Below are 24,167 nucleotides of genomic sequence, written 5' to 3'. Positions count from 1 at the left end.
GGAAACTAGATTTAGAGTTTGTTGTGCAGCTTTCACCAGACCCGTGCATTAAAACCATCTCTCAGGTAAACCATCATTAGTGTGTGCTGTGCAACATGAGACACAAGCGTGCACCAGGATCCGTGCGCTACAGCCAGCCATGTGGGAAACCAGCATTAGAATGTGCTGTGAAGGGTGAGACAGGAGCATGCACCAGGATCCATGTATAAAAGCCAGCATCAAAATGTGTGCAGTGCCACGTGAGACACAAGCGTGCACCAGGATATATGCATGAAAAATACCCCTGTGGAAAACCAGCAATAGAGTGTGATGTGCAGCATGAGACATGAGCATGCACCAGAATCTGTGCATGAAAACCAAACATGTAGAAAAGTAACATTAAAGTGTGCTGTGCAGCATGCAACACAAGCGTGCACCAGGATTTGTGTAGGAAAACCTGCCCTGCTATGAGGAAATCCAGCACTAGAGTGTGCTGTGCAGCAAGTGACATGAGCATGAACCAGAATTCCTGTACGAAAACCTGCCACGTAGGAAGCCAGCACCAGAATGTGTGCCGTGAGCCACCAGCATGCACCAGGATGTGTACAAACAAAGTCAGTAAGGGAACTAGTCCCAGAATGTGTGCTGTGCAGCCTGAGATACGAGCGTACACCAGTGTCTGTGTACGAAAACTAGCAATGTGAGAAACGAACATTAGAATGTGCGCCACCAGTGTGTACCAGGAGCCATGTATGACAAGCATTTGCAATGCGATGGGTGTCGCATTTACGAGAGTTTCAGCTATTGGCATTGTAAATGACAGTGCCTTTTATTTATATATTTTACTAATTAACACATAAGTAAAAGGCATCATCATTTACAATACTAACAGCTCAAACTCCTGTAAATGCGAGACCTATTTAAAGAAGCGGCCACCATTATCCCAGGCTGCTCGGAAAGTGAAAGCACACATGGCGCACTGAATGTTGCAGGAAAGCATATTGTGCCTGCAGTAGGAGAAACTCATTAAAGAAAATAGTGCCTACAGGCTAAAAAAGACGTACCTGAAGTAATAGGCCCAGTCCTCATGGGAGGTTACAAATAAAGACAAGGCGGTACTAAGGAGGGATTAACAAGCCTATTAACGAATCAGAAGCCAGCATTAACGAAAGACAATGACACAAGCCAATGGCAAACATGGGCGGAGAGTGGGCGGAGATTCTACTCCATACTCCAATACATCTTGCCACAGAGTAGCGCATGCGCTGCCCAGGCTCGTCCTAAAAATAAGTAAAAAAACATTGTCATTTACGACGCCAACAGCTCTAACTTTCACACAAGTATGAGACCGATTGTGTTGCAAATGCTTGTTTCATTAGCATGGACACAAAAATATAGGGCAGACTGGTAAAATGCCAAGTATGATGTATGAGACTAACCAAACATGCAGTTATTCAACTTACTGTGCAAGTTACATGTTTGCCTTTAACACCTTGTAACATATTCACTATATACAAATCAAATCACTTTATTTCCCCATTTTAATACTTTGCTTTGTTCATTGTCCCCATTTTAATACTTTGCTTTGTTCATTGTCCCCATTTTAATACTTTGCTTTGTTCATTGTCCCCATTTTAATACTTTGCTTTGTTCATTGTCCCCATTTTAATACTTTGCTTTGTTCATTGTCCCCATTTTAATACTTTGCTTTGTTCATTGTCGTTTTTTTTTACCTTCACCCTTTAATGTTTCTCAGGTTTTGATACTAGTTTTCCCCTTATTTGAACCCCTGCCGTTGTTTCTATTCTCTTCCCCTCATGTTTATTTTGTTATGATTCCATATGTTTGAGCAATAGTTTCCTTGCTTTCACACCGTTTAATAATGTAATTGCTATTTTTATCACAATGCCTTCTCTGTATTTATTGCGCTTTCTGTCTGTCTCTTTTCGTGCAAAAGTATCAGGTGATTTATCGCCGGAGCTGAGTTTGGCGTCCTGTGATTTATCGCCGGAGCTGAGTTAGGCGTCCTGTGATTTATCGCCAGAGCTGAGTTAGGCGTCCTGTGACTTATCGCCAGAGCTGAGTTAGGCGTCCTGTGATTTATCGCCGGAGCTGAGTTAGGCGTCCTGTTGAATCGTGTACCCCTGCACTCAGCCCCAGAGATCAGCTGCTTCTGTCTGAACCTGCCCGGGCTGAGTTTCGTTTACGAAAAGTGCCGAAGAACAGGGGATACACGAACCCAAGGGGATACCAGATGGAATGCAAGCCACGGCATGACCGCTTCCGGGGTGGGAGGGGCTGAAACGTTACTTCAGTCACAGGGAAACCGAAACCGAAAGCGAAGCATATCGCTTATATAAAGCGGACCTAGAGGCAACAAGACCACCAACGCGCATTCTGCCCACCGAGGAACGACGTACACAGAAGAAGGCACAATGGCTGAGATCACGTCGTGTTTTTTCGGATAACTTAGCATGAAGACTTAACAGCCTTTGAGGCTTGACTTTATATTATGACATTTCACTTAGGCATGTTTCCTATCTGTTATGTATCAGATCTGTGTGTTGTTTTGTACCTGTTGTGTATCCCATTTTACAGCAGCTTTCTGGGAGTTCAAGATGGACTTGTTTTTTAAGTGTGTTATGGTGAGGGATGCCCAGACTGCTACAGTTGTATAGTGTTATGTTTAGCAGAAACTTCAAGCCTTTTGGCACTGAAAGGAGCACGTGACGTGTTCTTCTGTGCCACCCTTTCACACCCGTCAATCATGATCACAACACAAGTCAGAATTAAGATGTCATTTTTCCCTGTCTGTGCTGTTTATCAGATGAAATACTCTTTTAATTCATGGTGTGACCCTTAGGTGACATTATGAGAGTGGAGCCCTCTGCAGCTTCTGAGCAGGCTGTGCGGCAGGACAGACTGACTGAGAGAGGTAAGCTGAACACCCTTGTGCACACATTCAGCGTTTGTTTGGCCTCGGAATGCAATTTATCATTTAATAGTTAACTCTAGGCGGTGAACTCCGCTCCGCTTACGGATTTTGCGGAATTTTCCACGTTACGCGGAGCTCGCGGAGTTCCCTAAAACTCTGCTAAGTATCGGAGGCATGTTTCCTATCTGTTATGATCAGATCTGTGTGTTTTGTACCTGTTGTGTATCCCATTTTACAGCAGCTTTCTGGGCGTTCAAGATAGACTTGTTTCTTTAGTGTGTTATGGTGAGGGATGCCCAGCCTTCTACAGTTGTATAGTGTTATGTTTAGCAGGAACTTCAAGCCTTTCGGCACTAAAAGGAGCGCGTGACGTGTTCTTCTGCGCCACCCTTTCACACCGTCAATCATGATCACAACACAAGTCAGAATTAAGATGTCATGTTTCCCTGTCTGTGCTGTTTCTCAGATGAAATACTCTTTTAATTCATGGTGTGACCCTTAGGTAACGTCATGAGAGTGGAGACCTCTGGAGCTTCCAAGCAGACTGCGCAGCAGGGCAGACTGACTGAGGGAGGTAAGCTCAACACCCTTGCGCACACATGCAGAGTTTTTTGGGCCCTCGGAATGCAATTTCTCTTTTATCAGTTAACCCTGGGCGGTAAACTCCGCTCGCAGAGTTTGCGGAGTTTACCGCATTCCACGTTACGTGGAGCTCACAGAGTTCCCAAAAACTCCGCTCCGCAATGGAGACATGTTTCCTATCTGTTATGATCAGATCTGTGTGTTTTGTAGCTGTTGTGTATCCCATTTTACAGCAGCTTTCATGGTGTGACCCTTAGGTGACATTATGAGAGTGGAGACCTCTGGAGCTTCCGAGCAGACTGCGCGGCAGGAGAGACTGACTGAGAGAGGTAAGCTGAACACCCTTGCGCACACATTCAGCGTTTGTTTGGCCGCGGAATGCAATTTCTCATTTAATAGTTAACTCTGGGCAGTGAACTCCGCTCCGCTCGCGGAGATTTCCGCATTCCGTGCTACGCGCAGCTTGCGGAGATCCCAAAAACTCTGCTCCGCGTTGCGGAGTGGAGTCTTTTTCCTCGCTCGCGTTCGTCAACGTCAAGTTGGCGACCGTGATCAAAGAAAATCAACCTCCGGGCGAGATTTCTCCTTGTTCGCAATTGTCAAAATTAAGTTGACGAGCGCGAGTGTGGAAAATAACCACCCCGGTGAGATTTCTTAATGCGGGCAGGTCAGGTTTCTCATTGCGAGTGGTCGCATATGCTCGCGACCGCTCGCGTTCAGAAACTGCCCGTTTGTGTTCAGAAAGCTGCCGCTCGAGTAAAAATCTATTCGAGCGGCAGAAAGGAAAGCAGAGCCAGCTTGCGCTGTGTATGGTGCTGTTAACGAAGATTGCACAGTGCGGACATGCCTCCAGCACTGTGCAATCACAGCGAATGGCATTTTCCATCAAACTCCGCCACTTGCGGAGCTTTGCGTAGCACAGCAGAGTTTTTTTCCCACTTTGCGGAGTTGCGCATAGCGCAACTCCGCAAACTCCACCCAGGGTTATTAATAGTAACTTCCCATTAACTGACTGGAAATGGTCTTTAGAAACAGACACCCCTAGAATGGATTTACACACAATCATATTCAAAATATAGCCAAATATTTAAAAATAGTGAACCCTGCCCATATCTGCCTATTTGTCATAATTTTGGTCCACTAATTTCTGGCAAAATGCTGTCCCATTTCTTACATATTAACTCTTCTCCATAAAATCAGTGTGGCCTTAATTGCAGCCATTCCAAAGTGTTTTTCTCCTTTGTATTAATTTTTGAGGTGCATAATCAGTTTTGTATTAGAAATATCCTGTTGATCTCATTATTTCAGAAAAAAAGTCTTGTGTACTGCCCGAACTTGGTCCCATCACAGTGTAGCTGGTCAACTCCATGAATGCCGGCATCCTAAAAGTTGTGGAGTCTCTTGTGTTTCCTTGGTAACTGTAGACCCCCCATAATGTCCACTGGGTAAGCGTATCAGGCCCAGGCAGCATCGTGACAATCAAGAGCTGTTGGTAGGCTTCTACTTCCTTAGCTGTAAAAGGATTCAAATAAGCACTTCTAGTTTTAGAGCCTTGTTATGTGTTTGGTGGTCCTCCAGGTGCACCGACACCACTGTGCTGGCAGGAAGACCGCCATGCATGTGGTGCGACTGCCTGCCTGGATTCTGAGTTGAATCTAGGGCAGACGGTGCTGCAGTGGTCTCACGGCGGTGGCTGTGTTAGGCCTATAGGAGAGCCTTAACAGCAGACTGCAGTCGTGACAGTGCCTGCAGCACGTTCCTGCACAGTGAGTAATGCCCCATGTCGCGCATGAACCAGGGTTCAATTCTAGGGTGGCACAACATGAGTCCTCCCGGAAGCACTCCCAGGCCCAGAAGCGACCGGGTTGCATCTCCGCCGCCCTTTTCATGGTGGTTTCACCGCCATGAAATGGGTGGTAGAAATACAACTTGGAATATGCTCGACGGTGGTGCAGTGGCACCACCAGCATATTCCTGCACCTTTCCGGTGCACCACCGCCATGCAATCCTGGATCCCGGCAGACACGGCGATCCAACCGCCACACCCAAAATACAGCAGGTGGACCCGCAGTGGTGGCGGTGGTCAGGCCGCCACCATGAGTATAGCAGTCCTAGGACCACAGTACTCATAAAAATGCCCTTAATATTGATTGTGTATCCTAGTACCTGGGATGGGTGTGCTGGTGTTGTGCATTGGCTGTGCTATTGGCCACACATGTGTGTTCATGTGTTCATGTGTTGCTTTTTACACACTGCAAGCCAGCCTGCTCGGAAAGGTCTGACAGTGACAAGTGAACCTTCCTGCTCCACTGAAGAGGACGTGCATCCAAATTCAGATGCATAACACTTGCCAAGAAAGACTCCTACAGACAAAGGATACTAGCGGATATAGGGACCTCCCCCTGAAAACGCTCTAAACGCCAACGTGATAGCGTGAATTTAATGCGTTTAGTGACTGGCAGCCAATCTACTTGCTTCAGATGGGGGTGGGAGGAACTCTCCGGATATGACGTGCTGCTGCGAGTTGAATAATCCGAAGTCTTTGAATTAGAAAGGAAAGATTTCAACTCAAGACTATGGTGTGATTCAGGCAGTGGATAATCAGTGTGTGAACCAAAGTGTTTGTGAGTCCTCAGGTATAAGGTGCAGCAACTTCTGTAGCGATTTCAGTTTGCAGAAACATACTGACGAAATCTGCTTAATTTGAGCAGGGAAGGAAAGGGCTGCGTCAAAGATAACACCAAGATTTCTGGCAGGAGCAGTAGGAACCCGGGGTGGAGGAGAAGGACCACAAGAACGAAGAATAGAACTGCTGTTTAATTGGAGTTCAATCAAAGGAAGTTCTCTTCAATCCATCCGGCCACTCCCTGAAGTCTCTCATTTTGTTGAGAGCAACCTCCGAATGCTCCTGAAATTATCATAGGAGCTGGGTGTCACCGGCACACCATAGAATGCAATCAGGCCAGCCAAAGAAACCATATACTGATGGAACAGAGTCGGGCTCAAACTGAGTCCTCTGGGACTCCATATAACCTGCCACCATAGAATGCAATCAGGCCAGCCAAAGAAACCATATACAGATGGAACAGAGTCGGGCTCAAAACTGAGCCTTCTGGGACTCCATATAACCTGCCACCATAGAATGCAATCAGGACAGCCAAAGAAACCATATACAGTTGGAACAGAGTCGGGCTTAAAGCTGAACCTCCTGGGACTCCATATAACCTGCACGCCATAGAATGCAATCAGGCCAGCCAAAGAAACCATATACAGATGGAACAGAGTCGGACTCAAACTGAGCCTTCTGGGACTCCATATAACCTGCACCCCATAAAATGCAATCAGGCCAGCCGTAGAAACCATATACAGATGGAACAGAGTCGGACTCAAACTGAGCCTTCTGGGACTCCATATAACCTGCACACCATAGAATGCAATCAGGCCAGCCAAAGAAACCATATACAGTTGGAACAGAATCGGGCTTAAAGCTGAGCCTCCTGGGACTCCATATAACTTGCACACCATAGAATGCAATCAGGCCAGCCAAAGAAACCATATACAGATGGAACAGAGTCGGGCTCAAAGCACAGCCTTCTGGCACTCCATATAAAAGGGGTTTAGGGGCAGATGAAAAAGGGTGAAGATGCACCTCTTGAGATCTGTCTTCCAAAAAAGATTTTATCCTTGAATGTCCTCTTCTTTTAGTCTATCAAAAAGGGTGGCATGCCAGACTGTGTTGAATGCCTCTGACAGCTCCAGCAGGACCACCATTGCTGAATGACCACCGTCTGAGTTCTCTTTAACCAATTCTGAGACCTCCAGTAACTCCGATTCGGCTCTGAAGCGAGGAATCAAGTCCTGCCATGGACTCTGAGATTGGGGTAGAAGCAGATGAACTCTGTGTACGAATTAAGTGTGTGCGTAAAATCCGTTCCGCTCGTGGATTTTTGCGGATTTTCAGCAAATTCGCAATCCGCGAACTCCCGCGAATTTGCCGAAAATCCGCGAGCGAACGGATCTGGGGGCAAAAGTTCAAGCTTCAAGCTTGTAACTATTTTAGGATGGCGCCGGCAAGCTGCCAGCGCCATCCTAAAACAGTTACTAAGTTATCAGGAAGCACTAATAGATAAAATTAAGCAGGTGCACCTGCTTTATTTCCTGCTTTATTTTATCTATTAGTGCTTCCTGATAGCTTAGTAACTGTTTTAGGATGGCGCTGGCAGCTTGCCGGCGCCATCCTAAAATAAAACAGGAGTGGGGCAGAGGGCAGAAGGGAACAAAAAGTAAAAATGAAAAAAAAAAAAAAAAAAAGCGAACACGCACAGCGCCCCGCGAACACGCACAGCGCCCCGCGAACACGCACAGCGCCCCGCGAACACGCAAAGCGCCCCGCAAACACGCAAAAATAAAAAAATCTGCAAATTCGCACAAATTTGCGAATTTTGCAGATCGCGAATTCGCAAATCCGTGAATCTCAAATTCGCAAAATTCGCCCATGCTTAGTACGAATGAAGGTCACATGGCTTTTAATATGGATGTGACCTTTAGCAGACGACGGGTCAGCATGGACCTCCTTTCTAACCTTGGGACAGGAGAGGATTGACCCATTCATAAGAAAAATACAGCTGAAGAGAAATGTCTAAATCATAAACTGGAAAAAAAAACATGATGGCTCTTCGAGGCACCACAGTAATCATCAAAGTGCCTTCTGTATTCCAGTTCCTCTGCTCATCCTCCCGTCATAGCTGCTGTCCTCTCCAGTAATCCAATACTAATCCTCTAATTAGTGCAATTTTAAAAAATAGGTTTGAAAAAACTATGACTGGCTGGGAGCCCAGCTTGTGCTTGAATGATCAGGCCTGTCCTGCACGAATAAGCCAGCGTTCACACTGTACGCTGGTAGAGCTTCCCTTGGCTCCAGGCGCTACCTGGGCGGAGGGGGGCAGCGACTAATGTAGAGCACCTTCTGCTCTTTTACTAGTGTTTATTAGAGACCATATTGGCATGTCTAGGACTAAAAGTGACCTTGATTGACAGTAGTTTTAATAGCATTCCTACCTCTACTTTATGGGTAGTAGTGTAACTGTATTCTCCACATACTTTGCTTTACAGGGTGTGGATATTGTGGTGTCCGTCCGTGAATGAGAGATGACGGAAGATCCGTCTTACAAAGATTCCAGGCCATAGTTAGACCACTCCTCGCAGCTTTGTAAACAAGGCGCTCGGTTTTGTATTGTGTTGTGTTTGTGGAAGATAGTCTGAGGGTGAAGGGGGAAATAATAAAAGAGAGTATGCCGGGAAGGCCTGTGGAGAATGAGGGTAAAAGGAGTGGCCTAAGGAAAGGGGAAGGGAAACAGGAGGACCTGAATAGGGTGGGAAATGTATGGAAATTAGGGGCCCTACAGCAAGTGGGAAGGAAGGAAGCAAGCCGGCCAGAGGACAAATGGGAGCGTTTGTGGAGAATGGGAGGGAGTATGCAGAATGCGTAGGTCGGAGGAAGGCCAGAGGATAGTATGATCGAAAGGGAATGAGGCTGCTTTGGAAGGAGTAGAGGAAGAATAGTTAGTGAGAAGGGTAGCAACGGGAAGGAGGGGGCATGTATCTCCAGAAAAAACCCAGTGCTGACGTAAGAATGTGTTAGGGTCTTGGAAACGGCCTGGTCAGCCAACGCACACCGTATCAATGTGAGCACCCTACATATTTACTTGTGGTCATGCTTTTCATGGCCATAGGGTATTCAGTATGTTTGGGGCCTGATCCTCGGGCGTTCTGTGAGAGGCAGGCAGGGCGAGAAGCGGAAGCAATTTAACAATATATACTTTATTCGAAACAAGTTTCATAAAAGTACAATTATACAGTATCCGAAATACATTGACATATTCCAACCCGTATACATTGAACAAAAATAACTATACATGTAACATTTCAGACATCGGGTAAAAGTTTTGACCTGATGAACCAAGCATTCGCCACATATTTGGCCACCCCACAACCATATGCATTGAAGTGACATTAGTTAGAATAATACGCATGGCTATTTTATGGTCCCTCACCCCTAAATTCCTACAAACAGGTAGCACTGCATAGCCCGAGTACAGTGCACAAACGCTGAAGGGTGCTGCATCTCTTCCCTCCAGCGGGGAGTTTACAGGGGACTATAAAGCAGGGGAGTTGCAGTCCTTCGTGGGTGTGAACTTGACACAGGTGCATAGAGCTGCGTGTTAATTACCCAAAGCCTAGGTGTTCGCTGACACGTGACCGCATTGGGTGGCGGTACCTCCTCTTCCTGAGGGTGGGGCTTTTTACATAGTTTGTACAGGCTGAAGGCGTGGTGATTAGAGAGCTGAAAAGGGATGTGCTGCTGTTATTCAGCGGGGCTTGGTTGTATGTGTCTGGTGGTAAGAGCATGTGGTTTATTGTTAGAAATAGTTAAAGGTGGGCTAGCTAGCACATTAACATGGGGCGTAGAGCCAAGCATCGGCTTTGGCTTGAAGATCCCGTGCCCAAACTGAGCCCTGAAAATAGCTGACATGTAAATCACGCAACAAACATCATGTGAAAAAAATGTTTGGGAACTCCCACTAAGTTATGATTTGGTAGCATTTGTCACATATACTATTGCTAATCCTCTTCCCACCACTGTTTACAGCCCTACCCCTTAAAACGTAAGGTGTATAGAGTCCACACTTTACCTTTTACATTTGCAACTTCACTAATCCGGATTCCGTGAGTAAGGATGGAAATTCATTTTTTTCACCCCTTGATTCCGGCCCTCTGGGTTTTCAATCAGTAAGAAAAGCGCTGCAATTTAGCAAATACATCAAAAGACGATAAACGTGTGAACATGGAAATGCCAACGTGCCGAAAACGTTACTTAACTGCCCGCTGTGTTCGCGTGGGGACAGGAGATGTGCACGCGTACAGAGTGCACATCTCCTGTCCGTACGCATGCCATCTCCTGTCCCCTTTCAGAGGAGACACCAGAGATGAGACGCCATGCGCGTGTACATTGGATGTGCATGCGTGGACATGGTTTGTCTCCCTTCACTAGCAAAATCCACAACAATAGAGTCTCGCCAAGGAAAAGCAGCTCATGTGCTGTGTTCGCCAGGCGAGACCTAAAAAGGGGGTGACCAAACTTATGGTCATCTCGAAACTGGGGCTCAAGGGCATCTGGGGAAATAGAACTTGCTGGCGCTTTCATTGCGCCCAAACCGCGCGCTGTCAGAGGTTACCAGAACATGAGAGTTGAAGGATGAAACCCTAAACGAGCCCTGTCGCTCACAACAAGGATCCATTTATTTTTTCGTTTTTTGCTGAAAACTCAGCCTGAGGCAAGCAGGGATCCATTTCCTCCTTCTTCTGCTGTCCAACGCCGTCTGATGGAGCAAACACGGTGCTTTCGAGATGTCACCAGTGGCGTTCTGGCGGTGTTCAGTTTTTGCTGTTTTCTGGATGCTGAGAACTGTTGAAGGCTCCAGCTGTCGCTTGCAGGAGCTGTGATTCATCCTGTGATTACTGGTCTGCAGGTCATTTAATACCAGACTTCCTTTCTTTATGGAAGAGCCTGCAGAACCTGGCGGTATAGGAAAGATAACATTTGTTATTTCCTTTCCATTAACACAGAAGCAAATCGCCTGCTATTAACAGTGGAGCAGTGAACAGGTGGCCTGCAATATTCAGGAGGGCCAAAAACCATGGGACAACTCTGATCTAGAATGCGCTGTCGCCCTCATACAATACAGGGCCAAGGGCAGCACTGCAGGTCTCTTCAATTGGGGCTCTCCATTATCCTCACTAACTTCAATGTAAGGGTACATTTTCCTACCAGCTGGGGGTAAAAGGGGACATAGCATTTCTGTTCTAAAATAGACTTTCATACACATGGCTGTGCTCAAGACATCCTTTGAATTACTACATCTGTTTGTTCCTACATTCTTTATTCAGGAAACAGCAAAAAGGGAAAATGCATGATACAAGTTGTCTGGGGCATGCAGATACCCCGCTAGTAATTGTGCACCATGCGCACTACATGATGCACAAGCTGCACAGTGCCTCCTCATGATCACTGGGAATACATGGCAAGTGAGTCTAATGAATACAATGTAGATATTGACAGTCATTCCCTCACTCAGCTCACAGGCTCTCAACAGAGCTACTAATTCAGCAGCTTGAGCTGATTGATTTGGAACGCGGTAAGTCTCAATGACTGTGCGCAATGTGGTGATTGCATTTTCGGCCGTGGTGTCACCTAGCAAGAGCCATAGTCTTATAATTCTCTTTAAAAATCAAATAGGAGAATCACCAATCAAGTCTGTTGGTCATTTCATTTCCTGTCCAATTTCCACTCCACCAATTTTCACAAAGGAGGGACAGTAACATGGCTGACTTTCACAGTGGACATACTTTTAATCCTATCTATATATTGTTCCTACAATACTTATCATAACCGAATAGACATGCACTGGTGAAGTGTTGTCTGTCAGGTTCACAGCACGAAAATATCATATCTGAGAATTTTGAATGACTAGAACAAGTCCAGCCAACTGTAATGTAACATTGGGCATCATCGTGACCATCCCTTCACAACTCAGGACGGGTCTGCAATATCATCAAAAGCAAAGAAACACAAAAACAAAAGCTCACATGATAAGCCATCTTGTGTGTTTGCGTTACCAAACGCAAATTACATTAAAAAAAACACAATATGCTGCTTATATGATTTAGGTGTTCAAAGACTGCTGCATGCACTCAATGCACAGTCAATTTTAAACCTAGGAGCTAATCTCCTAGCCTCCTTAATTTGTGCCGGGGCTAGTCTAAATGTGTGAATAAATCTCTTATTCTCCTATTGTCCTATCCCTCCCTTGACGGTAGGTGACCTGCTGTCAACAATACTTACTGTGTCTCTTCTGTGATTCTTTCATCTGGCTTTCATTTCACCTTGGCAGCCCACTGCAGTGTAAGGTAAATCAGTCCATGTTCATTATAGTCCATTATAGTTCAGGAATCTGACAGCACTTTTCTGTCACTTTTGGTCGCGAGGCTGAAGCTAGTTTCTTTTTCGCCTTTGCGACTTGAGTCTGAAAGTACTTTTTTGTCTCCTTTAGTTTGTAAACCTGACATCCCTTTTGCTGTTGTCTTTAGTTTGTGAACTTAGCACTACTTTCTCAATCCATTTCAGTAGACAAACCTAAACTTTGATTCTTTCATGCAATGTCTCTTGTTCCAATTCCACTGCAGTTCCCAAGTTCTGTAATATTTGTAGAAATTCTGGTCATATAAGGAAAATCTTCCGAACCAGCTGAACTCAGAAGCAAGATTTAGCTTTCCATCTTTCCAGTTTTGATTGACTTTGCCAAGCATAATCATGAAGTCATGGATTCTGCCCCAAGTTATAGTTTCTGTTCAAACTGGAGACAGGTTGTGTATCACAGGGTAATGTTCAGGACCTGAGAACTATTTTAGGAAGTGGGAGGAATAACAGGTCAGCTGAATCTAAAACTAACGTAATCAGCATTTTCATGCATGATTGTGAGTGAGTGATCAAGGACAACATTTTGATTTTTGATTCCAGGAGTTGCAGCATCTCGTAAGATGGCCCAGACTGACTCCTCCAATATGCAAAAATACAAGGGCCTTATCGACAGCGTAGCACGGGAGAAGAATGTCCAAGCGGGCATTATTGCTGGAATTATCTCGCGGCAGTCCTGTGCTGGAGCCGACCTGATCCAAGGGTGGGGTGACGATGGCAATTGCTTTGGACTCATGCAAGTGTGTATGAATAAAATTCTGTTTTCTTGTTCTACTGTCCTATGTGAGATTGTGGTATTGCCTGCACTGGTTATCATCTGGGGCTCAAGGCTAGATGCACATGTTCTGTCCTAACTCCAATCCTTCCAATCACGATGCACAGATCCAGAATATCACTGAAAATGTTGACAAAATGCTGGAAGGCTGCAGTGAAATTACGGAAGCTGAAAGGCAGTACTAGTTATTCAAAATGCCCATATTGGGTATTGAATGCCAAATTCCATTAATCCTTTTCACATAGTTGTATGTTCCTGTAAGATCCAACTTATACAATACTTTGACAGATTTGACTTGATCCAGGGATGGCAGATATCAATTTCTTATGATATCACATTAATTCTCTATAGTTTATTCATGGCTTGTATTCCCCATTCGCCTTCGACACAAAAAGGATTGGGGACCCTGCTTGAAAGGTGGTCTGTCGAATAAAGCTTTTATCAAAGTTTTACTGAATTTATTGTTGTACAATGTCGGCCTCTTTCACCTTCCAGTGGATAGATCTTCCAGTGTGGACTAGGCTCTCCAGGTAATAGATCGATTTGTCTGTCACACTCTCAATGAGCTGGAAGAGTGTTGACTCGTTTCTTGATAAACACATCTATAAATTCATGATAATTTGGAGGAGCATCCTCTACATCCTTCTGTACTTTTAGGGTGGCTTCAGAAGAATGTGGCTGTACCTCAGAGCATGGAAAGGCTGATGCTGACAAGATTTATGTGGAAAACTGGGATTGGTGCCATTTCGTACGTGTCACATACTATTTCTGTGCAGGGCTTTGATTTCTTTTCAGTTTTTCCGGCTGATGGCCTGACTTAGAGTTTGGCGGACGGGTTGGATACCCCATCCGCCTTATTACAAGGGCCATGGGATATAATGCACATGCAATAAGGCGCATTCTTGTGACAGAGTAACCCTTACTCCTAACTCAAAATTAGGCCTTTGTCTTGTCAGTGACTGCTTTTGAAAGCACTGTGTATCGCAGTAAGATGAGTTAAAGGTTGCGTATTCCAGTCTATATGGGCGTGATGTTTCCTAGGTCATGTAGTGCCGAGAGCAATAGAAAGGGATAGGATGGAACATTGATTACATTGAAGTGAATCAATAATGGAAGGACTTCAAAAGTTACAGCTTCTACAGTGAGAGCCGTCGCATCTATTACTTGTCTCGCTTCCTTCATGTATTTCACCTTGATAGGACTCTAGCATCCAGTTTGAAATTGATTACCCATAAACCAATCAGATGCTCCAGAGTCTAATACGGCAAGAAGTATCACAAGTCCTCAAGAATGAACTTGCATGAGATCGATGTGATCAATCAGTAAAGTACACTTCAGTAATTCTGAGCCCTTCACAGGCCCGCTGTAGATAGGCAAGCAAAGTTCTTTGCCTGTAACTGAGGATAGCCTCTCACCAAATGTCCACACTAGAAACTCAATCATGTCTCCCTACGGCTTTTCCTTTCTTTGGTTGACAGGGTCACTCACGAGTCTCCAGTCTGCATGGGTCCTGCCGCCTGAGGGGTAACATCAGACACTGCCACTTGGGACTTTATTAAGTCAGGGTCTTCAATTTTAAGTCCATCCCTTGGTTCGCCGAAAGGTTTTTCTGGGCATCCATTCGCAGCTTCAGGTTGATTAAAGTCCCCAATGGGGTTGGTTGATTTAACACTAACCACAAGGAATCTTTGAGGAGGTCCCCGAGAGCCAGATGAAAGGCTGCAGCAGTGGACACGTCACCTCAGAGGCCAGGGGTTGGAAATGAGTGGTGTAAGTCAGAATATCCTGATTTCACAGTTTGAGCATTAATAGACCAGCTTCAGCTTATTATGTAATGCATGTTTGATATAAATATAGCGGAGAAATATGGCGGAGAATTGAGCCATCACTTGGGTCCAGCTGGACAACAGCGGGCCTTGATTTCGGATAAATGACAAAACCCACATCAAGGTGTGTTTCATAAGATAAGAGAGTATATAACTTTGGAAGTGACATGATTAAAAATGTGGGCTTTCGCTTAGAAGTTATGTTATGTTAGGTTACTTTGTTTTTGTATAGCGCAAATCACCACTGGTCTCTAAGCGCTTTGAAAAAAGAGGAACACAACCAAGTCACTAATACTCCGCCTGCTGTCGGGCTAACGTTAGGTAAGAGCAATTGCCTTTTTAAACAGGTAGGTCTTCAAGGCTTTCCTAAAGGGAAGTAGCACTGGTTCTCCTTGTAGAGCTTCCGGCAACTCATTCCAGATTTGGGGTAGGAGAACCGACAAAGCTCTGCCACCTTTGGATTTAAATTTAAATCTCGATGGGGCAAGCTTGCAGGCCTTGGAAGAGCGGAAGGCCATGCCTGGGGTGTACCTTACTAATCGGTCTTTGATGTATTTTGTAACCCTGGGCGTAGTAGGCGTAGTGGGGCTACGCGAAGCTACGCGAAATGAACGAGAAACTATGTCCACCTACGCACTTCCCGTAGCCCCACTACGCGCCACCCGCCTCCCTCCCGCCCTCGCTAAATACCACCCGCCTCCCTCTTGCCCTCCCTAAATACTTAAATAATGATTTTTAAAACAATAAACACCACTTACCTTGTCGGCTGCGTCTCCGGGGCTCCGGGGCTCCCTCTGGTAACCACGCCGCCATCTTGGATACTAATGCGCATGCGCGGCCGCCCACGCATGCACACTTCTCCTGAGATTTTATTTTATATATATATAAAATTTTATGTGCAGGCAATGCGAAGTCCCCTGGAATAGTCGCTATGTTGGACACCCGTTTTAAAGAATTAAAATTCCCAGCAAGTTAAAATATTCAAAATGAACAATTTTCCACAGACAAAGTGCAAAGTGCTAAGGTCAGCGTTTCAAAAGGCAAGACGTTTCAGTGCCTCAGCGTGTTTCTATTCTAGTGCAACTGACCGGGACCATAAAGCTTTTTAAATTCTGCCGATCCTCTCTGAATGTCTGTGGTGGGGATGTACCCATATTAGAGTAATGATCACAATTTGGTCCATTCCTGGAATCCTAACCACGTTATCAGCACTGTTTGTAACATTCGTCATGTGTTTATCATCACGTAATGAGCTGGTGGAATAGCCGGAAGTACAAGTCAATCTATTCATTTTAATTATCATTAAGAGTTTTATATATTGCAAACTAGACCCGAGACATCGGGTATCAGAGCGCTTTACATGAGCACCAGTTGCGTTACATGAGGACACATTCATTTTTCTTAGGCACGAGGAGAAAGTGATTTTCCCAGAATCACAGGATGTTGAGCGTTGTTGCCGAGACAAGAACCCGGTACCTCGGCTTCGAGGTCGACCGCTCTAGCCGTAAGACTACATTCTCTCCCCTAATTGGTTGAAACGGCTCATGAGAAGAGCTCACTCTTACCAGAAGTACTCCACTACCCCATTTTACACCACTTCGCTCTAATGCACCACAGTCTAATCCACTTAATGCCCTTCTACTCTATGCACTTCCACTTTACGCCACTTTACACCTCTGTATGACACTTAATTCTAGGCCACTCTACTCCAAACTACGCACCTCAAGTATACAACTCTAGTCCACTCAGCCGCACTCCACTCTACGACACTCCCAGCTTCTGCCTTATGGAAATTCCCACAGAAATCTTGACAAAATCTGCCTTTTCATTCAAAATACGTGCTAAATGAATAGATTCCAAATGTTTGACAGTGAACCAAACTATACAGTGATCTGTTATCCTCGAAGCTGAAAAGGGTGAGCAAATACACAAATTGAGATAGAGGAGAAGGCGAAGAAATGGAGGACCAGATCTGTGATATAGCGACATCCAGGAGAGGAAGTAGATTCTGTCTGTTGCTGCCTGCACCCTCTGGGCTTGTTTGCACCCTCTGAGCTTGTTTGCACCCTCTGGGCTTGTTTGCACCCTCAGGGCTTGTTTGCACCCTCTGTGCTTGTTTGCACCCTCTGGGCTTGTTTGCACCCTCCGGGCTTGTTTGCACCCTTCGGGCTTGTTTGCACCCCCTGGGCTTGTTTGCACCCTCCAGGCTTGTTTGCAACCTCTGGGCTTGTTTGCACCCTCTGGGCTTGTTTGCACCCTCCGAGCTTGTTTGCACCCTTCGGGCTTGTTTGCACCCTCCAGGCTTGTTTGCACCATCTGGGCTTGTTTGCACCCCCAGAGCTTGTTTGCACATCCTGGGCTTGTTTGCACCCCCTGGGCTTGTTCGCACCCCCTGGTCTTGTTTGCACCCTCTGGGCTTGTTTGCACCCTCTGGGCTTGTTTGCACCCTCCAGGCTTATTTGCAACCTATGGGCTTCTTTGCACCCTCTGGGCTTCTTTGCGCCCTCTGGGCTTATTTGCACCCACTGGGCTTCTTTGCAACCCCTGGGCTTCTTTGCACCTCCTGAGCTTGTTTGCGCCCTCTGGGCTTGTTTGCACTCTCTGGGCTTGTTTGCACCCTCTGGGCTTGTTTGCACCCTCTGGGCTTGTTTGCACCCTCCGGGCTTGTTTGCACCCTCTGGGCTTCTTTGCACCTCCTGAGCTTGTTTGCACCCCCTGGGCTTCTTTGCACCTCCTGAGCTTGTTTGCACCCTCTGGGCTTCTTTGCACCTCCTGAGCTTGTTTGCACCCACCGGGCTTGTTTGCACATGTGAGATATAACCAGTCTGACAATAGTGGATAGATTATATACCCTTGTAGCTTGCGGCATACCTTGAGAAATATGTCCTTTCTTTGTCTACTTGCTTATCAATGGTCAGCAGGGTTGCAAGGTAGCACAGATAACTCTAGACCCACCTCTGAGCTGTAGAGTAAGTTGTTTTGATTGGTTATTGGGAATCTGGGTCTTGTGAATATTCTCCGAGCAATAGTTTGTAAATATAACTGGCTTCATTATTTTTGCTGGAGGCTAATGGTAATGAGTGATGGAAGTCTCTATACAAGTCTTCGGGTGGATTTCCAGTCCAGTGAGTCCATTTCCAGTAACAATAGATCTTGTTCACGTTTTGTAGAAATGCGAAGAATCCTCTGCATGGAGGTGATTGAAGGGATATAGGATATTGATAGTAGCTGTGAAACGATTGCTTAAGGGTGATGGGACCAGTGCTAAGCCTAATGTTACTCTCTGTAGATCACATAACTGAACCCTAAGGATGGTATTTTCATCTGTTTCTGTACTTTGAAGCCGTCATTGCTTGGTGTGAGATTGTAAACTTTGTTGCATTATATTGACACCCGTCTTGATACCAGCACTGGTGTTTGTTGCCCCAACCCTACATGGACGACGGCTAGTTTCTGAACTCCAGCCCACGAGGGCTGAATCCCCTCCTACAGAGTTTCACAGGAGTCTTCCCAGCATGCTTGGTGCAGTAAAGATGAACCTTGGTGCAAATCCTGAGCCACTGATTCCCCTCGACTTGTCCTGGGACTCAGAGAGGGTTTGAGGCTTTCCTTTCCGTGCTTATAGGGGCTAGGGAGCTTTAGGTGGAGAGAAGCAGGGACCCGACAAGGCCTCTTGGCGCTAACAAAGGTGCTTGAGAAAGAATTTTAAAAGTAAGACATTTTAAGCTGGGTGGAGCTTAAATATGAACAAGTTGAGATTCTTCGCAGGTCATGGAGATCAAATGTGCATGGAGGCAAAAAGGAAAAAACAGCCCTTAAGATTGGTTTCACAGATGATTCGATGTGCGTCCTTCATCCAATCCTCACCAAGTCCTAAAAGCAGATAAATCTAGCTCATGTGACAGACTGGTCTTTATTCACCTATAGATGAGCGAAAAGTTACAGCCATGGCCAGCACAGCTTTAGAATATGTGTGTAGGACTCAGGCTACTTAAAGTTCACTATGGTTACTCTGGAGCTCAGTGTCAGCGACACTACAACAGTCTATCTAGGCCCAAGCCAGGCCCGCGTTCAAAGATTGTCATTCAGCGACACTACAATAGTCTATCTAGACCCAAGCCATGCCTGCGTTCAAAGATTGTCATTCAGCGACACTACAATAGTCTATCTAGGCCCACGCCAGGCCTGCGTTCAAAGATTGTCATTCAGCGACACTACAATAGTCTATCTAGTCCCAAGCCAGGCCTGCGTTCAAAGATTGTCATTCAGCGACACTACAATAGTCTATCTAGGCCCAAGCCAGGCCTGCGTTCAAAGATCGTCATTCAGCCACACTACAATAGTCTATCTAGACCCAAGCCAGGTCTGCGCTCAAAGATTGTCATATCTGCGACACTACAATAGTCTATCTAGACCCAAGCCATGCTTGCGTTCAAAGATTGTCATTCAGCGACACTACAATAGTCTATCTAGGCCCAAGCCAGGCTTGCGTTCAAAGATTGTCATTCAGAGACACTACAATAGTCTATCAAGGCCCAAGCCAGGCATGCGTTCAAAGATTGTCATTCAGCGACACTACAATAGTCTATCTAGGCCCAAGCCAGGCCTGCGTTCAAAGATTGTCATTCAGCGACACTACAATAGTCTATCTAGGCCCTAGCCAGGCCTGCGTTCAAAGATTGTCATTTAGCGACATTACAATAGTCTTGTCTAGGCCCAAGTCAGGTCTGCGTTCACAGATTGTCATTCAGCGACACTACAATAGTCTATATAGGCCCAAGCCAGGCCTGCGTTCAAAGATTGTCATGTCTGCGGCACTACAATAGTCTATCTAGGCCCAAGCCATGCCTGCGTTCAAAGATTGTCATATCTGCGACACTACAATAGTCTATCTAGGCCCAAGCCATGCCTGCGTTCAAAGATTGTCATTCAGCGACACTACAATAGTCTATCAAGGCCCACGCCAGGCCTGCGTTCAAAGATTGTCATTCAGCGACACTACAATAGTCTATCTAGGCCCAAGCCAGGCCTGCGTTCAAAGATTGTCATTCAGCGACACTACAATAGTCTATCTAGGCCCAAGCCAGGCCTGCGTTCAAAGATCGTCATTCAGCCACACTACAATAGTCTATCTAGACCCAAGCCAGGCCTGCGCTCAAAGATTGTCATATCTGCGACACTACAATAGTCTATCTAGACCCAAGCCATGCTTGCGTTCAAAGATTGTCATTCAGCGACACTACAATAGTCTATCTAGGCCCAAGCCAGGCTTGCGTTCAAAGATTGTCATTCAGAGACACTACAATAGTCTATCTAGGCCCAAGCCATGCCTGCGTTCAAAGATTGTCAATCAGCGACACTACAATAGTCTATCTAGGCCCAAGCCATGCCTGCTTTCAAAGATTGTCATTCAGCGACACTACAATAGTCTATCAAGGCCCTAGCCAGGCATGCGTTCAAAGATTGTCATTCAGCGACACTACAATAGTCTATCTAGGCCCAAGCCAGGCCTGCGTTCAAAGATTGTCATTCAGCGACACTACAATAGTCTATCTAGGCCCAAGCCAGGCCTGCGTTCAAAGATTGTCATTCAGCGACACTACAATAGTCTATCTAGGTCCAAGCCAGGCCTGCTTTCAAAGATTGTCATTTAGCGACACTACAATAGTCTATCTAGGCCCAAGCCAGGCCTGCTTTCAATGATTGTCATTCAGCGACACTACAATAGTCTATCTAGGCCCAAGCCAGGCTGCTTTCAAAGATTGTCATATCTGCGACACTACAATAGTCTATCTAGGCCCAAGCCAGGCCTGCCCTCGAAGATTGTCATTCAGCAACACTACAATAGTCTATCTAGGCCCACGCCAGGCCTGCGTTCAAAGATTGTCATTCAGCGACACTACAATAGTCTATCTAGGCCCAAGCCAGGTCTGCTTTGAAAGATTGTCATTCTGCGACACTACAATAGTCTATCTAGGTCCAAGCCAGGCCTGCGCTCAAAGATTGTCATTCAGCGACACTACAATAGTCAATCTAGGCCCAAGCCAGGCCTGAGTTCAAAGATTGTCATATCTGAGACACTACAATAGTCTATCTAGGCCCAAGCCATGCCTGCGTTTAAAGATTGTCATTCACCGACACTACAATAGTCTATCTAGGCCCAAGCCAGGCCTGCTTTCAATGATTGTCATTCAGCGACACTACAATAGTCTATCTAGGCCCAAGCCAGGCTGCTTTCAAAGATTGTCATATCTGCAACACTACAATAGTCTATCTAGGCCCAAGCCAGGCCTGCCCTCGAAGATTGTCATTCAGCAACACTACAATAGTCTATCTAGGCCCACGCCAGGCCTGCGTTCAAAGATTGTCATTCAGCGACACTACAATAGTCTATCTAGGCCCAAGCCAGGTCTGCTTTGAAAGATTGTCATTCTGCGACACTACAATAGTCTATCTAGGTCCAAGCCAGGCCTGCGCTCAAAGATTGTCATTCAGCGACACTACAATAGTCAATCTAGGCCCAAGCCAGGCCTGAGTTCAAAGATTGTCATATCTGAGACACTACAATAGTCTATCTAGGCCCAAGCCATGCCTGCGTTTAAAGATGGTCATTCAGCGACACTACAATATTCTATCAAGGCCCAAGCCAGGCCTGCGTTCAAAGATTGTTATATCTGCGACACTACAATAGTCTATCTAGGCCCAAGCCAGGCCTGCGTTCAAAGATTGTCATTCAGCGACACTACAATAGTCTATCTAGGCCCAAGCCAGGCCTGCGTTCAAAGATTGTCATTCAGCGACACTACAATAGTCTATCTAGGCCCAAGCCATGCCTGCGTTCAAACATTGTCATTCAGCGACACTACAATAGTCTATCAAGGCCCAAGCCAGGCTGCGTTCAAAGATTGTCATTTAGCGACACTACAATATTCTATCTAGGCCCAAGCCAGGCCTGCGTTCAAAGATTGTCATTCAACGACACTACAATAATCTATCTAGGCCCAAGCCAAGCCTGCTTTCAAAGATTGTCATTCCATGCCACTACAATAGTCTATCTAGGCCCAAGCCAAGCCTGCGTTTAAAGATTGTCATTCTGCGACAGTACAATAGTCTATCTAGGCCCAAGCCAGGCCTGCGTTCAAAGATTGTCATTCAGCGACACTACAATAGTCTATTTAGGCCCAAGCCAGGACTGCGTTCAAAGATTGTCATATCTGCGGCACTACAATAGTCTATCTAGGCCCAAACAAGGCCTGCGTTCAAAGATTGTCATTAAGCCACACTACAATAGTCTATCTAGGCCCAAGCCATGCCTGCGTTCAAAGATTGTCATTCAGCCACACTACAATAGTCTATCTAGGCCCAAGCCAGGCCTGCGTTCAAAGATTGTCATTCAGCCACACTACAATAGTCTATCTAGGCCCAAGCCATCTCTGCGTTCAAAGACTGTCATTCAGCCACACTACAATAGTCTATCTAGGCCCACGCCAGGCCTGCGTTCAAAGATTCTCATTCAGCGACACTACAATAATCTATCTAGGCCCAAGCCAGGCCTGCGTTCAAATATTGTCATTCACCGACACTACAACAGTCTATCTAGGCCCAAGCCAGGTCTGCTTTCAAAGATTGTCATTCAGCGACCCTACAATAGTCTATCTAGGCTCAAGCCAGGTCTGCGTTCAAAGATTGTCATTCAGCGACCCTACAATAGTCTATCTAGGCTCAAGCCAGGTCTGCGTTCAAAGATTGTCATTCAGCGACACTACAATAGTCTATCTAGGCCCAAGCCAGGTCTGCTTTCAAAGATTGTCATTCAGCGACACTACAATAGTCTATCTAGGTCCAAGCCAGGCTTGCGTTCAAAGATAGTCATTCAGCGACACTACAATAGTCTATCTAGGCCCAAGCCAGGTCTGCGTTCAAAGATTGTCATTCAGCGACACTACAATAGTCTATCTAGGGCCAGGCCAGGTCTGCTTATAAAGATTGTCATTCAGCGACACTACAATAGTCTATCTAGGTCCAAGCCAGGCTTGCGTTCAAAGATTGTCATTCAGCGACACTACAATAGTCTATCCAGGCCTAAGCCAGGTCTGCGTTCAAAGATTGTCATTCAGCGACACTACAATAGTCTATCTAGGCCCAGGCCAGGTTTGCTTTCAAAGATTGTCAAATCTGCGACACTACAATACTCTATCTAGGCCCAAGCCAGGCCTGTGTTCAAAGATTGTCATTCAGCTACACTACAATAGTCTATCTAGGCCCAAGCCAGGTCTGCTTTCAAAGATTTTCATTCAGCGACACTACAATAGTCTATCTAGGCCCAAGCCAGGCCTGCGTTAAAAAGATTGTCATTCATCTACACTACAATAGTCTATCAAGGCCCAAGCCAGGCCTGCGTTCAAAGATTGTCATTCAGCAACACCACAATAGTCTATCTAGACCCAAGCCATGCCTGCGTTCCAAGATTGACATCCAGCAACACTACAATAGTCTATCTGCGCCCAAGCCATGCTTGCGTTCAAAGATTGTCATTCAGCGACACTACAGTAGTCTATCTAGGCCCAAGCCAGGCCTGCGTTCAAAGATTGGCATCCAGCGACACTACAATAGTCTATCTAGGCCCTAGCCATGCCGGCGTTCAAAGATTGTCATTCAGCGACACTACAATAGTCTATCAAGGCCCAAGCCAGGCCTGCGTTCAAAGATTGTCATTCAGCGACACTACAATAGTCTATCTAGGCCCAAGCCAGGCCTGCGTTCAAAGATTGTCATTCAGCGACACTACAATAGTCTATCTAGGCCCAAGCCAGGCCTTTGTTCAAAGACTGTCATTCTTCGACACTACAATAGTCTATCTAGGCCCAAGCCAGGCCTGCGTTCAAAGATTGTCATCCAGCGACACTACAATAGTCTATCTAGACCCAAGCCAGGTCTGCGTTCAAAGACTGTCTTTCAGAGACACTACAATAGTCTATCTAGGCCCAAGCCAGGCCTGCTTTCAAAGATTGTCATTCAGTGACACTACAATAGTTT

The 24,167-nt window shown here is 45.9% G+C and overlaps 1 pseudogene; it reads left to right on the top strand.

Annotated features, from left to right (window-relative positions):
* The first annotated feature begins 3,737 nt into the window (after positions 1-3,737).
* The window catches only part of LOC144772189 (lysozyme g-like), an 87,914-nt pseudogene continuing 67,484 nt past the window's right edge, over positions 3,738-24,167 (top strand).

The sequence above is a fragment of the Lissotriton helveticus genome, chromosome 8 (genome assembly GCF_964261635.1).
Source record: "Lissotriton helveticus chromosome 8, aLisHel1.1, whole genome shotgun sequence".
NCBI classification, from domain to species: Eukaryota; Metazoa; Chordata; class Amphibia; order Caudata; family Salamandridae; genus Lissotriton; species Lissotriton helveticus.
This window is presented reverse-complemented; position numbering and strand designations above follow the sequence as displayed.